The 15,457-nt window shown below is 44.8% G+C and overlaps 2 protein-coding genes across 2 annotated transcripts in view; one reads left to right on the top strand and one right to left on the bottom strand.

Moving 5' to 3' along the window:
* The window catches only part of SCARB2 (scavenger receptor class B member 2), a 1,272,731-nt gene that overhangs the window by 209,103 nt on the left and 1,048,171 nt on the right, over positions 1–15,457 (top strand). The gene's annotated exons all lie outside the window — the stretch shown is intronic.
* The window catches only part of LOC138510558 (serine/threonine-protein kinase MRCK beta-like), a 2,015,755-nt gene that overhangs the window by 1,918,742 nt on the left and 81,556 nt on the right, over positions 1–15,457 (bottom strand). The window lies entirely within an intron of this gene.

The following is a 15,457-nucleotide window of genomic DNA, read 5'->3' as shown; positions in this document are numbered from 1 at the left end:
CAGAGATCTGCATCAACTACTAGGGGTGATGTTCTTGTAGAAGAAGGTCCGTCATCTCCCTGAAACATAGTACTTGCGTTAATAAAGAAGGAAGTATAGCGGATGTAATCACGTCATATGATTTCGCTTGATCGAACTGTCAGTATCCATACCTCGAAATGCATAAGAACATCAAGGGACGATGTAACTGCGGTGCACACTTCTGCAAGCTGTTGCGCCGACCCGTAACTGCATGCTCCCCCTTCTTCTTGGACTAATGCTCCATCGACTCCCTGAAACGTAGGACTTTCATTAGTAATGAACACAATATTGAAAAAATAAGACACATAGGAGGGCGACGACAGAAGGACATATCAATGGCTAAAAACGAAAGAAACATTGTGTGTAACAATCACGCTACAAGAATGCAAGATCTGATGATCTCCATCGATGGAACTGTCCGGAAACGTACCTCGAGCATCTGAGTGACATCAACGGCTGTCGTCAATACGTTGGACTCCTCAGCATCTCCCTGAAAGACAGTACTTGCATTATTTTGGATAACAATAATTATAACTGAAAACAAAGACTAGAGGACGAGTACAAGGGTGTACCATTAGGTAAAATAATTACACGATAAATTAAAACTATTGATTTACATGCCTAAAAAAAGTCAGTGGCAGAATAGCCAAGTAAGATTACCCGATAGGCGCTTGAAGTGGCTGATGACTGCAATAACGACACGGATGGAGAATCTTCCGCCTTCATATTGAGTGGATACATAAATGGGGAAATTATTGTTAGCTAATGCTACACACTACCGCAAGGCCGAGAGATAAATACGTAAACTTGACTCACCAGTGGAGGGATGTGGACGAATAGAGTGGGAATAGCGTTTGAGAGCAATTTTCGCCTCGCTCGCGGTGTGTTCTTCTTTATTAGCAATGATGTGGAGTACATGTCTGAGCTAAAGTGCCTGCTGCAGATGCGGTATCGATCACCCCTCTTGTCCGCAAAGACTTCTAGTACTCTACTTTCAAGCTCAGACGGTGGATATCCGCAATATCGGACCCATTCTCTTATCTGATTTATTGTCTTAGGGAAAACATGCATTATAGTACCTTCAGATTTATTATGGGTCTTCGAAGGGCAACCGCCAATGGAACAGGCAGGCATTGTGGAAAGTTCTGAAAAGTAAAGATCAACAATTCTCTATGAATACCAATGTAAACTCAGAACATGTGACTAGTTCCTTGCATGTACTGTCTTGAACAAAAAGAAATTGGACGCAAAATGATTATGGTACATGGCCTTACCTTGACGAACAAACAGTTAGATGCAGGGATCAGAGTACTTTCTTGTCGTACAACAGGGAGCAGTTCACCGGTTGCAAACTGAGGAGTTTCCTCGGAGTGGTCACGGAAGTTCACAGAGACGAAGAGCAGATAACCAGCACCTTCACGGGTTGACTAGCAAAGCGCAAAGAAGTGCTCATTAGAAATATGAAGTGGGTTATAAAGAATTCGAAACAGGGGTGTGTTTGTGAATGAATGACGTCTATATGTCGTGGCATTATGCGGATTGCAGGGGGCCGTCCAGCGTGAGGGGGGATGCTTGGCAGGAGACACGGGGTCTGGAGGTAGACATGGGAACAACAACCCATGCTCTATAGACCACTTTGAAGTGTACATGGTCTTTGGCACCTCTTGGCCTTTATCGCTCCCTGACAGCTCCACTTGCCAGCACAAGTACCCCGGTGCGAACTGCCTTTGATAGGGCGGGGGGGTGGATTGGGGCGGTGGTCGTGCAGACAAGACTCGTTTGCCGCAGGGCCTCACCAAGGAGAGGCCATCTAACTGCATGTAAGAGGCAGGCTGCAGGATCTAGTACATGGAAGGCAGGGGGGTGACTTTATAAATACCTCACCCTCCCAGGAGAATATATGGGTGCAAAGGTTATGTGGATTGAAGGTGGGCGGCCAGCGTGAGGGAGGATGCTGGCCGGAGACATGTGGTGTGACAAGACAAGGCACAGGAAGACTATTCAATGGAGACACACTAGATTCATTTAAAAAATGAAAACAACCATTGTTAAAATATATGTTGGGTTTTATTTTAGATCTTAATTTCAATTGAACATAAATAATAAACATTACACATTGTAAAGTTCCGGTTGCAGCACATCCAGGGAAAATCCGCGGTATTGTCCACTGTCGCTTGGGAAATGTTGTCTAATGGCAAGTACCGCACAGGCAGGTATTACTCTCCGAACGCGGTGTCCGAGCCTCCCGTGAAGCCACCAAGTGAAGCAACGATAGGCCACCAGCCTGTACCACCTGTGAAAATGAAAGATGCAAACTGTATTAAAATGACAAAACTTTCTTATCATTCTGCTTTGAAAAAAATTCTATCTAGAAAATGCACAATATGGACCCAATTTACATGCATTCGAATGATATGTAGATGTAATTTTATATGTGGGAGACGACCATGACATAGTAGTGGCATCACTGACATCAAAACCAGAGTATACTTACTCGTTACTCGGATTACGCAGACGAACAGTGCCGCCAAGTTCGTGCATAAGCACCATCATCATCCTCAACACGGTCCGTGAGAGGCAGGCTTCCCTGAACTCTGGCAGCTCGGTGATGCATTGCGGACTTGGCTCGCCTTCCGAAATGTAGGCCAAGCACCCGGAATTTTCACGGCAGCAGCAGTTCTCCTCCTCAGTTGGCATTAGCTCGCACCGATTGCACGTGCACCAGGTGGAGACGCCGTCCATGCGACATGGTCCAGGCTCTTCATCCGTTGACTGGTCCTCCCAACTGCCTTCCGAATCCCCATCGTTTTCGCGTGCTTGCCTTTCCAGTAGTTCTTCCTCGGTGTACTCGGGCTCGTACATATACGGCATTATTGTAGCCATTGTGTGGTAAAGAAAGTAAAATAATTTACAGAGATGGTACAGGTGTTCACAAGGCCTAGAAGTGGCGAAGGTAGCTGACCAGAGCACAGAAACGAGTCACAGAATACTCAAAGTAACACAGAGAGAATAATGGAATCGAAAATCTGCTGCTGTGTGTTGTGAAACGGTGTGTTTATACTTATTGAGGAAAGAGGCGTCCTGCCATTTCCATGGCGACACGTCATTAGCTGAGGCGCAGCGATTGTTGACACGAAACGTGCTTTGGCGTTGGGAAATGGGCGGTACGCGTCTGCTGATGTCAGGCTCAGGGGCGGGGGATTTGATTTAGTGCCGCAAAAGCAGGTGAGCCAGGGCGATGCGGCAAGTGAGAGGATTATCAGAAAATGGCGGCTGATTTCGAGTGCGTTAATGGACGAAAAGTCGGGTATGGTCCATAGGAAAGTTTTCTATGATCTACCGATTTATGCTTAAAAACACATGGCCGAACCGTAGGGACAATAAAAAAAAAGTCCCGGAACTATCCTTTAACAACTCTCCCTGGTATGGCTCAGAAATCTTGGAGTCAAGAGGCAAAATCTATCAAGCCCCTTTTTCCATCCGTAGGGAGAAATCTATGGAAAGCATGACACCACCCTTCCAGCCCTTCGAACCGAGAACGGGAGTCCAATTTTTTCCTCTGACCTCTCGAGCCATTTTGCCTATCTGAAAGGATGTTGTCAACAAAGGAGGGATGCCGATAAAGAAGTGTGCACGTCTAAAAGTCCCAAGAAACAGTGTGTTGACAAAAGTGAACCCGGCATAGGGGTGTCCACGGTAACTGTTTAAAAAGACATTAAGATTTATGAAGAATAAGCTAAGAAAGCCATAGTGAACCTGGCCGAGGGAGACTGAGATTCGAGAGGGGTCTGCGCCTGGAAGAGGGGGACCCAGGGGTGAAGAATCATCACCCCAAGTACAAGCCAAAGAGAATTTTTTGTTTGAAAGCCATAGTGAACCCGGCGGAGGGAGGCTGATATTCAAGAGGGGTCTTAGCCCAGATGAGGGAGACCCAGAGGAGAAGAATTGTCACCTCAAGTGTAGTCCGAACAGAACTTTTGTTTTGTTTTGGAACCCAATCAGGCCCTCTGAAGCAGGAGACTGAAGCACCGATGGTCCTGATATCACGAGAAACTGTTGGTGGATCATACCCTGGAAGAGGGGAGGTCGAGGGGGGAAAACCCATCATCCGAAAGTGCAAAGAGAAGGAACTTTTTGTTTATTATTTTATGACCCTCGAAGGCTAGAAACTTTCAAGTGAAAGGAGACTTGGCCGTCAAAGCTTCTGACAAAGGAGACTTGCCCGTCGAGGCTTCTGAGAAAAGATACTTCTGATACCATCAAAGAACCTGATAGCTGAAACGGAACGGTCAACTCATGATGGGAAAGCTTAAGAGTGTGCTGTGCTCAGGAGACCCAACTTGTCCCGTGCTCAAAACATGGGGAAGCATCTCTATAGAAACACAATGGGAGGCCCTAAAAGCAGTAACCTGGGGACACATAATAGCCCTAAAGAGTCAAAGGGAAAAAAAGAACGCCCAATGGGAAAGAGAATTAGAGGAAAACATAGCAAATATCTAGGCGGAACTTGCACCGAAATCTACCCCGAAACTACATAAAGCACTCAGACATGTCCGGGGCCAACTGGACTCCCTCCGCACGAAGAAAGCAGAAAGACACCTGTTAAGATTGAAACACTGGTACCACGTCAAAGCAAATAAGGCAGACACATACCTGGCCAGACAACTTAGGGGGCAAAAACAAGATCGGACAGTAAAGGCTCTAAGGGGCACAGCAGGGGAAAGAAAGACGCAAATGGAAGAAATAGGCCACATATTTCCACAATATTACCAACAACTATACACTTCAGACCAACCCGAGGAAAGAACACAAACCTCATATCTAGAAGGCATAGATTTCCCAACAGTATCGGAATCTGAAAAACAAATGCTGGGTGAGGAAATATCCCAGGAAGAAGTCCTGGAAGCGATTAGGGACCTTCCAAGGAACAAGGCCCCAGGCCCAGATGGGTTTACCACACAGTTCTATAAGACATATAAGGACCTTTTAGCCCCTACACTAGCAAGCTTATTTAACTCCTTTAAGGATAAGGGGGATATCAGCAGATCAATGAACGAGGCGAAGATGCTGGTTCTCCATAAACCAGGGAAAGATCCTCAGCTACCGGGTTCGGACCGCCCTATATCCCTGATAAAATCAGGATGCAAAATTGTACACGAAGATATTGGCCTCCAGACTTAAACAAGTACTCCCTAAACTGATCCATCAGGACCAAGCAGGGTTTGTCCCAGGTAGACAAACGCATGATAACATTAGGACGGTAATCGACCTGGTGGAAAAGACGGGAATTACACAAACTCTGGCGGTGGTGCTTGCTTTAGATGCAGAAAAAGCATTCGACCGAGTAGAGTGGTCTCTCCTCTTTAACATTCTAAGGAAAATGGGGGTGGGGGAGACATACATTAGGATGGTATGGCCAAATTATAATTCCCCCAATATAAGAGTCGCAGTAAATGGGAGCCTAACAAACAGAATACAAATTAGGAGAGGAACAAAACAAGGTGCCCTCTCTCCCCTCTATTGTATGCCATTTTTCTAGAACCATTACTGGAAAAGATACGGGCTAACATAGATATTAAGGGAATCGACATAGCAGGTTATTCACACAAAATTGCAGCAAACGCAGACGATATGCTGGTGTCCCTGGAGGATCCAATGAAATCTCTCCTGCGGGCCTGAAAATAAACAGACATAAATCTGAACTTTTAGCCTTGGCAGGAGACATTACACATATCCATAAAATGCCATTGGCACTCCAATTTAAAATAGCGAAAACAGGGGTGAAATATTTGGGTATAACTTTGACGGGAAAATTCAAGATCTATTCTCACAAAATTATCCCTCAATTCTGCAACAAATAAAAAATTAAACAACAGATGGAACCCCCTGTCAATATCCTGGTGGGGCAAGATAACAGTAATCAAAATGACTATACTCCCACGGTTGTTATACTTATTCCAAGCTCTTCCAATTAGTATCCTATCAGCCTTTTTCAGAGCCCTTACAAAATCTATCATGACCTATATATGGCAAGGGAAAACTCTGAGAACTTCAAGAGCTGTTCTTACCGCCTCAAGAAGTGAAGGTGGATGTGCATTCCCACACTTTAAGAACTACTATGAGGCAGCTCAACTGTGGATACTAAAGGAATGGATACCTGTCGAATCACAAAAAATATGGGCAGCCCAAGATAGAGCAGTAGCGACAACCCCCACTAGTCATATGCTCTGGATAGGGAAGAATCACAGGCACCCGAATGTACAAATTAGCGAAATCATGAAGGCAGCTCTGGCGGTGTGGGACAGAGCCGCACAGAAAGAAACGTTAACAGCACCATTCATATCCCTCTTTAAAAACCCAGAATTCCCGCCGGGACTGGAGAAAGGGACATTCCAGAAATGGGAAGAGGCTGGATGCAAGATGGTTGCCGATATGTGTGAAGAAGGGAACATAAGGACTTTTGCGGAATGCACAGCCCTGTTCAAGCTCAGCTCCACAGACAAATATAGGTACGATCAAATATATCACTGGTTAGACACACCAAGAATCAAGGAGGCAGTGACATGGGAGCTGACTCCATTTGAAAAATATATCATGACAAACACAGGAGCAGAAAAATGTGTTTCCTCTACCTATAAGTTTATAAGTTATAAACATCTCCGAAGAAGAAGTGAAATGGAACTACATAAAAAAATGGGAGCGAACGCTGAACAACACCATTCCTAAAGGGCACTGGGAATATATTTGGAAAATGATACCAAAATTGACCACGGCGATCCAAACAAAGGAAATGTGGATGAAAGTCCTTCTGCAATGGCACTATACGCCGGAAAGACTTAATCAAATGTTCCGGAACACCACAAAAGTATGTTGGAGGGGCTGTGGGAAGGAAGGAACATGGAGACATGCATGGTGGGATTGCCCAAAATTGCAACAATTCTGGGGCGATATCAAGGTACACATGAACTCAATGTTCCCGACCATGGGTATTATAGGAGAAGAGGTTTGGTTATGTGGGTTATGGGACCCCAAGGAAAGACAACTTAACAAGAGACAGAGACTGAACTTTATGGGATTCCTAATAGGTGCATGGCTGGAAATAGCTCACAAATGGAAACAGAGGGTTCCTCCAATGTCCACAGACTGGATAAGGAGAGTCTGGACACATATAGCAATGGAGAGGCTAACATATAACATACAGGGGGCCCACCAGAAATTTAGAGAGGACTGGGGTAAACCCTGGAATACCTCCAGAGTGACTATATGGAGCAATGGTGCCCACACAGGATAAGGATTTTGGACATGTTTAACTAAGAACGTAAGCGAAACACCTCGGACAGGAAGACAGAAAGAAATGAATATTCCCGGGGGGGAAGTGGGGAGGGAAGGGAGGAGGGGATGGTTGGAAGTTATGCGTATTATGTTGTAAAACCAATAAAAACATGTTTTAAACAAAAAAAACATGGGGAGGGAGACCCCTGGTAATCACGTCCTGACATATTAATTGTGAACACTTCTTTCTTTTGAAAACCCAATCCCACACTCTTTCTATATTTAGTTGTAAGGGTTTGGCAATAGTTTTTTTTAGTGTAGGCCCTTTATTTTGACAAGATGCCACAAGGGCTGCCTCATTTTTCATTTGATGGTCAAAGTTTGCTCCCATCTTAGATTTAGGTTTAGATTAGGCGTTTCTCCAACCTGAATGCAGTCTAATGAACACCCTTGAACTGTGATCATGTGTGTCTGTCTTTGCTGTTGCCACCATGAGTTCCTTACACATACCCGCTGAATTTCATGGGTTCCTTAACTTATGTTTTTTCACTGAACAAAATATGTTATTTGAAAAAAAGAATATACACAAGAATTAAGGTTAAACCAACAAAAGTGTACAAACATCAGAAATAATAACTTTAAGGTAACAGCATAACTTTATTAACACACTGAAAAGATATTATATCCAAATAAAATATTTGTAACTTTAACTCACCCTGTTTTTGTTTTTGCTCTAAAATGCTTTATAGTCAAAGTAATGCAATGTGTTGTGTGAATGTTATTTATGTTTTTTATTTGTATTACATTTGTGCTGCTTTTGCTAGTATTTACAGTTTTCATTATTTACTAAATATAATTTAGCACACATATTACAAGTTTGCATTGTCGTGTAATGACTATAAATGTTGTGTATATATTAATGTTATCTGTTTTCGAATTCCCAGAAACCTCTTAGCAATATGGTAGTTACAAGACAAATGGGAAACAAAAAAACACACACACACAGAAGAGCTTGACATCATTTTTACATAGGGGGGAAAAAAGGACAATGGGCCTCATTATAACCTTGCCGGTCCGGTAAGAACGGTGCTTACCAGCACCGTTCTTACCGGACCGACAGAGTACAAGTTTGCGGGTGGGATGCCCTCCCGCCTACCAGGTCTGACCTGGCGGGCGGAACGGCACCCGCCCGCTGACTTTGACGGAAGCACCAGCACCGTTATGGATGGTCCCGGTGCTTCCATCCTCCCCATTCCCATTGAGTCCTATGGGACTCGAATGGAAATGGGAAGTTTTTTTCTATGGCACAGCTACAGCCGGAGATATGATGAGGCCCAAGGGATTCTCCCACTCAAAACTCCATTGGTTGCAGGAAAAAAGCATGCAAGGAATTCAGTCTTGCATGGCCCCTTTATCTGAAGTACGTTGAGCATGTGTCTGTTTTTGTTTCCAAATGCTAAAAGGCAGTTTCCCCCACTGAGAAGCTACATTTCAGGCAAATGTTTTGCAGTGCGTAATGTGCCCAAACGTTTAAACGCATAGTGTCAAGAGACTGGAAACCATAGAAACAACACATTGGGCCTCATCACGAGGTTGGTGATAACCCGTCAGTAGTACCAGCGGGTTACCGCCAACCCTATAATACTGTTACCTCCCGCCTGATATCCCGGTGCCACAGGGATACCGCAAGTGGCGGTGGTAACGATTACTCCCCATTTTCATGGAGTCCTAACGGTGCTGGTTCTTCCGTGACAACCATGCCGGTAGAGGTCTGAACTCCCGGTATGTCAGGCCTGCCGGGGGATTCGTGGCCCCTACCAGCATCGTTGCTGTCCGGTCATTCTTCGCTGACCACAAAGCTGGAAAAACGAACATTGCTGCATGTAGGAGACAGCCACACCCACAAACAACAGGCACACTACTTTAGGCACAGGCCGCGCACATCCGCGCACGTGCATCGCGTAGTGCCCTCGAGTGCTGTTTGCTGTCCGGTCACTCTTCGCTGACCACAAAGGTATTGGAGATGGAATGCGATGCAACTGCAAAATCTACTCATAAATGGACTTAAATCTGCTAATAGATACTGATGTGCAGTACTGGGTCTAAACCTACCTTTTGTTTTCATTTATAGCTGGAAAAATGAACATTGCTGCATGTAGGCAGTAACCACGCCCACAAACAACAGGCACACTACTTTAGACACAGGCCGTGAACATCCGCACGCGCGCATCCAGGAGTGCTCTCGAGTGTTGTTTGCTGTTAGCTGGGTAGGTGGTCAGAGAGAAAATAGCAACTGCCTTTTCTTTTTCCTTTTTTTTACCCCGCCAGCAGATAGACAAACAAGTAGGTAATTAGGTGCCTTATGTATATTTACAACTTAACCTGGAAACAAGACATTGACTGAAAATTGTCATTGATTGCTATCTCGTAACTGTATCTTTGTTACAAAAAAATGAAACCAACAGTGCGTAGCCACAGAGATAAAAGCGGGATGGTTGCCCATCAACATGACATGTTGTCGGCACCTCTCGTGTTTACTACATGTTGAAATAGCATGGCTAGAGCTTTAGCGCTTCCTCTGCCCAGTTGCCCCAAATCCTCCCCTTCTAAGATGGCGGCTGCAGTGAAGGACCAGTGTGGGGTGAGCTTTCGCCAACACGCACAAGGAACAACAGGGATATAACATTAGAGAAACTGCTTCCACTCATTCTACCCATCCTCAACAACCGTACTGAATCCCACACAGACCCCACTGCATTAGTGGACCTCTACAATCAAGCCCTCCTTAAGGCCATTAATACTATTGCGCCTCTTAAACTGAGCAAGCCTAAACCCTGCGCACATCTTAACTCTTGGTTTACGCCGCACCTCAGAGCCTTACGTAAGAAAAAAAGAAATGGAAAGGACCTCTGGAAGAGCCTTTCCACTGAAGCCAAAAAGGACAATCTTCTACTGGCATCCCTCAACTATAAAGAGGCGATCCTACAGGCCAAAAAAGATACTTACAACATTCGCATCACCCAAACTAAGTCGAGTAGTAAGGAACTCTTCAATATACTGAAAGAATTCGAATCCCCCTTCATCCCCCGGGAAACCTGTGCCAAAGACATCACATGGTGTTCTCATATTCTCCTCCTAGGCAAAATCACCATGCTCCAAGAAAAAATTGAATCCAAAAATATTAGTCTCGCCCCACCACAAACCAATTCTCAAGCTTTATCCCAAGTCACCCGAAAGCTATTCAACTTCTCTATGCTCTCAATTCAAGATGTAGAAAACATAATACTCAAATTGAAACCTTCTAATTGTCAGGGAGATACATGCCCAGCCCCCATTATCAAGGAAGCAACCAAAGAATTGGCTCCTTTCATCACCTCCATAATCAACGCCTCATTAAACACAAGCATAGTCCCCAACAAACCAAAAGATGCCTGGGTTCTCCCTTTACTCAAGAAACCCTCAGTATGCCTACTAATTATAGGCCCATTACAACGGTCCCCTTTCTTCTAAAAATACTGGATAGAGCAGCCTGCCTGCAAATCCAGTAGCACCTTGAAACTAACAACCTCCTCGGAATCAGGCAATCAAGTTTTAGACCTAGGCACAGGACGAAGACCGCTTTGATTGACCTAAAAGCTCAAATAGAAGAATTAAAAGACAATGGCAAACTCGCCCTCTGTTAGGGAGAATTCTCTGTTAAGGCTAATTTCCCAAATCTAGTGAGTCCCCCAGCAGCTTTGCTGGATTTTTGGGGTTTAATTTTTTCTCCTGCTAAGAGTGAGACTCTTTTTCTCCCACTCTTAGACATGATTTGAGATATCCTTTGACTTTGTAATGTGTTTTATGGGCTATGGGGTCTTTTACTCCATAGGGTTTCATGTGGTTTTTGGTAAGTGTGTTACACAGCACCCTCAGTGCGGTAACACATGGGTGTCATAGTGACCCCCAAACATAGACTCCATAACCTGGGACTGGCTACTGTCTCCCAGGGCATGTAAAGTCACCACTGACTTTACTAGTCTTAAATTGGGAACAGAACCAGAACAAACCATCATATTGTGGAAGTACTGGTAGGAGTAATTAGACTGCCCCTGGGTCTGTTTTTCGAGGGGGCACTGTCCAGTCCCCCCTCGTCGAGTTTCTGGCTGGTGGCAGTGGTTACCACGCGAAATATTGCACCAGAATATTTCCTATGGGATTTTCCCATTCATTTTAAACGCACCACTTTTTGGTGCAATGTTAAAGATACCGCCGGGTTATTTATTTAATATTTATTCCCAGGTTGAGTCTTTTTGCCGGAACTCGGTTTTAAAATGGCGTTTGTGTTCGCCTCTAACTCCAACGTAAGTCGAGCCCTTTGTTCCACTTTTTGGCGGGCTTCTCCACAGAAGCCTCCAAAAGTGGTGCCACTCTGTCTAGGTCTACTGGATGTGTGGGAGGGGGGTTTAGGCACCCTGGACTGAGTTGCCTCGGCAACTTAACTCGCACTCTTGTGTGCCGCCTCACCACTTCTTCCAACGACAGAGGAGATCTTCATCCCGAAGAGTCTTCTTCCTTTGACTGGTGGGGATAACCAGTTTGCCTGCCTTTTCGCCTTCCCGGATCATCTCGTGGCTGCCTTGCCTGTGCCAAGCACCCCTGCAACCGCAATACCACGTTTTACCACTACCGCGAATAAAACGGTAGTACCTTTTAACCGGAGAACTCCGCGGCTGGTTTCTTCCCTGGCAGTGCAACGACCTTCAGCTTTCCTCCACGTCGAGATCTTCTCTTCCTCTGGACGACGCCCTGACTTGCACCCGCTGCCAGGAACAACTGCCCCCGCTGGAGGATCCTCGCCACTTTCAAGGTACTGTGTCCGCCTGGCCTCCCTCGCAACGGTCTGTGTGGGGTGTCTCTTAAATCCTCAACTTACCTCTTGGGTTGGCCCTAAGCTGGCTAACTGAACTTTTCTGAGTTGAACTAATTCCTTTCTGAACTCTCTGCAAGACTTTTCAAGCCTCTTAAACTGTGATCTTGGGCGTATTGGTGTTCTACTCTCTCTAAGAGGGAGTCTGGCCTCTGAACCTTTTGCTCACAAGTAGACTTTGACTTTCCTGCCTTGCTGGGTGCTTCTAAAGTATTAGTGTTGTGTGCTTTTCTAATTTCTGCCCTTTCCCTCCCTTTTTTGATAACTTATTAGAGTGCCATCTTTAGTTAAGGGCTCACCTATGTCTGAAAATAAGTGGTGTTAACTAAGACTTGTCTAATAAGGAATAAGGGATGTATATATATTAATAGTGACTGTGTTTTGAACTTGCTTACAATAATAGTGCTGGAGTGTTTCTATAAGTGTGTCTTTAAGTAAATAATTATATACTTTGATACCAAAGCTCTGGTCAGTGTTTGTTTGTGCTACTGTATTTTGGTACCTATCTTGTATACTCTACATAATGTCTAACTCTTCTTGAGAGAAGTCTGGCTGCTCAGCCACAGCTACCAGGTAAATCTGGGTGGTACAGACTGCTACCAATTGGGATTACAGCCAACACCTGTAGTCTTAAGCTTTTTGCAGTGGTCCCTAAGGGAACTGCACAAGTTTCTGCCTAACACCCTCCTCCTACTACTTGATTTGTTGGCAGCATTTGACTTGGTCAATCACCAAGGTCTATGCAGCCAACTCATCTCAGCAGCACACTTTTCAGAAAAAGCTACCACCTGGGTCCAATCATTCCTGGAGAACAGATCAATGGGGGTCTTCTTGCCTACAGCCTCTGCCAAACCCACTCCAGTCACCTGTGGAGTCCCCCAAGGCTCTTGCATGGAGCCAACCCTCTATAATGTGTTTATGAAGTCCCTATTCGATGGATGACCTTGACCATTTGAGTGTCACCTAAACAAATTATGCAGATGACACCCAAATACTCATCCCCATCACCGGCGACCACTAAGGTGATTCCAAAGCACTTATTGACATTTATCTGATCATTCAGGCCTGGATGGCGCAACATGGACTCTGTCTTAACGACGATAAAACAGAGCTACTCCTTCTCGGATCACAATACCATCTCAGCAAGCTAGATGCTAGCTTTGACTTATTCATTATTGATGGTAACCCCATCAAGGTCTCGAAAGACATAAAAACTCTTGGCACCCATTTAGATTCCACTCTAACCCTAGCTAGACAAACAAATGCAATAACGTTCTCTACAGTGTACATGTGCAAACTAATCACTGCATGTAGACCACTTCTAACCACTAACAACTGCACCATCATAGCCAGAGCGCTAGTACTGTCGAAACTCGACTATTGTAATGCGCTCTCCCTAGGAACCAGCAGAAGGAACATTAATAAACTTCAAGTATTACAAAATAATGCCATTATGGCCGCTATGAATATCCCCAGAGTCCAACATATCTCGGAAACTAGACATAGCCTCAACTGGTTATCTATTAACCAAAGAATTGAATTTAAATCACTGTCTCTCATGCACAAATGCCTCGCGAACCTCGCGCCAAGCTACCTGCGAAACCTGTTCTCATGCAACACCTCCGATCGACCCACAAGAGCTGCACAAGCTCATTGCCTCAAGATCCAAGATTTAAACTTCAGAAGGAGGGGGTTAGCAGCTTCCCTGTACTCGCCGCTAAACATTGAAATACACTACCGATCCCACTCAGATCCGAACCATCCTATCACTCCTTCAGAAGCAAAGTCAAAAACTGTCTACTAGCACAAGAACACTAGCGTACATACCTTAGACGTTTCTGCCCGGTACATGCTGAATCCATTGTGCACCTCAGACTCCTGTTGATTGTATAAATGCTTAATGCCTAAATCGACTTGTACAACCACCTACTGTAAATCCTGTGCAATATGTAATTAATGTACAATGTATATAAGCAACCTTTTAATGTAAATATGTAACTTTGTGACCCTAGGATATGCGCGAAGATGCCTAAGGGCTTGGTTCGCTTTAAACATAAACAAAATACAAATACTTCTAGATTCTGTAGTTTCCCCAGCTTCGGCACATAAACCCGTTGAAAAGGAGGCTTTTGACAAAGTTCTCGCTTCCACAAATTTGGCAGATTTGTCCTTTCTGGACGCTCGGTCCATTTTTGGAGCGAGTGAAATATCTTTCTTAGCCCTGTCTCAATAGCCAATGAGACAGGGCGAGGGGTTGGATACCTCTTTTCCTTCGCTTGAGGCGCCTGCTTTAATTCAGGAGAAGGAAGTAAATCATACGAGTTTGGGGGGGCTACAAGAGATGATATTGAGTGAACTGAGGGAGCATAGCAAGTGCTTAATGGCTAGGCAATGACAATCCAATTGATCAACCTCAATGTCCTCAGAACTAGAGAAGCAAATATATGTCTTAGAGGAGGCACAGTTGACATAGAAAGAACACAACCCAGCACATTAGCCAGTAAGCCTGCATTACTTGCAGGTAATATTGCGGCAACATGCCTGGACACAAAAAATTCCCCATCTGGGATCAGAACCAGGAGGAGTAGCCCATTGCCCGAAATCCAAATACTGTCCGCAACTACTGATTTTAAGCAATCTAACTATACCAAAAAAGGCTGGAAACGAAATAAGGCAAGGGAAAAGAGTAAAACTCATATTTGGGATTCCTGTAAAGGACCCACTAAGGGCCCTAGAAATTCTTGGAAAAATATGGTGAGGAGCGATATTGCGGACTCACTTGAAATAGGGCCCCATGATGGTTCACTAGATAGTGAACCTGGTGATAGTATCTAAATAATCACCCAAAAGTCTATTGGTTCCACGGTGTCCGATGATAGGGGCTGTGTACCCCTTAACTTGCCAAAACCTCAACGATTCAGTGACCTGACTTGTCAGGGAAAGAATGTGGAAGCTACCGACTCCCCTAACTAGTGCCATGAAACACTAAGGTAGGAAAAAAGAACAACATTTGATGGGGCCAGATCCTCCGACCCATAATGTGGACCCTCCCAACTATAATGAGGGACAAGGAATCGATGAACTCTTCTAAAAAAAAAAAAGGAAAGGGGTTGTGGGGGTGGGGCTTACGATGCTGCAAATACAAGGAACATGGCTGCCTTAGGAAGAGGTAGGGGATAACCTCGGGCAGGGGACTCATGAAAGAGGGTTGGATGAGGCAGAAGTTGTTACAAAGGCGATGCTGGAACTAATTGT

Source organism: Ambystoma mexicanum, chromosome 6p, assembly GCF_040938575.1.
Source record: "Ambystoma mexicanum isolate Mex_15411 chromosome 6p, UKY_AmexF1_1, whole genome shotgun sequence".
NCBI lineage: Eukaryota > Metazoa > Chordata > Amphibia > Caudata > Ambystomatidae > Ambystoma > Ambystoma mexicanum.
This window is presented reverse-complemented; position numbering and strand designations above follow the sequence as displayed.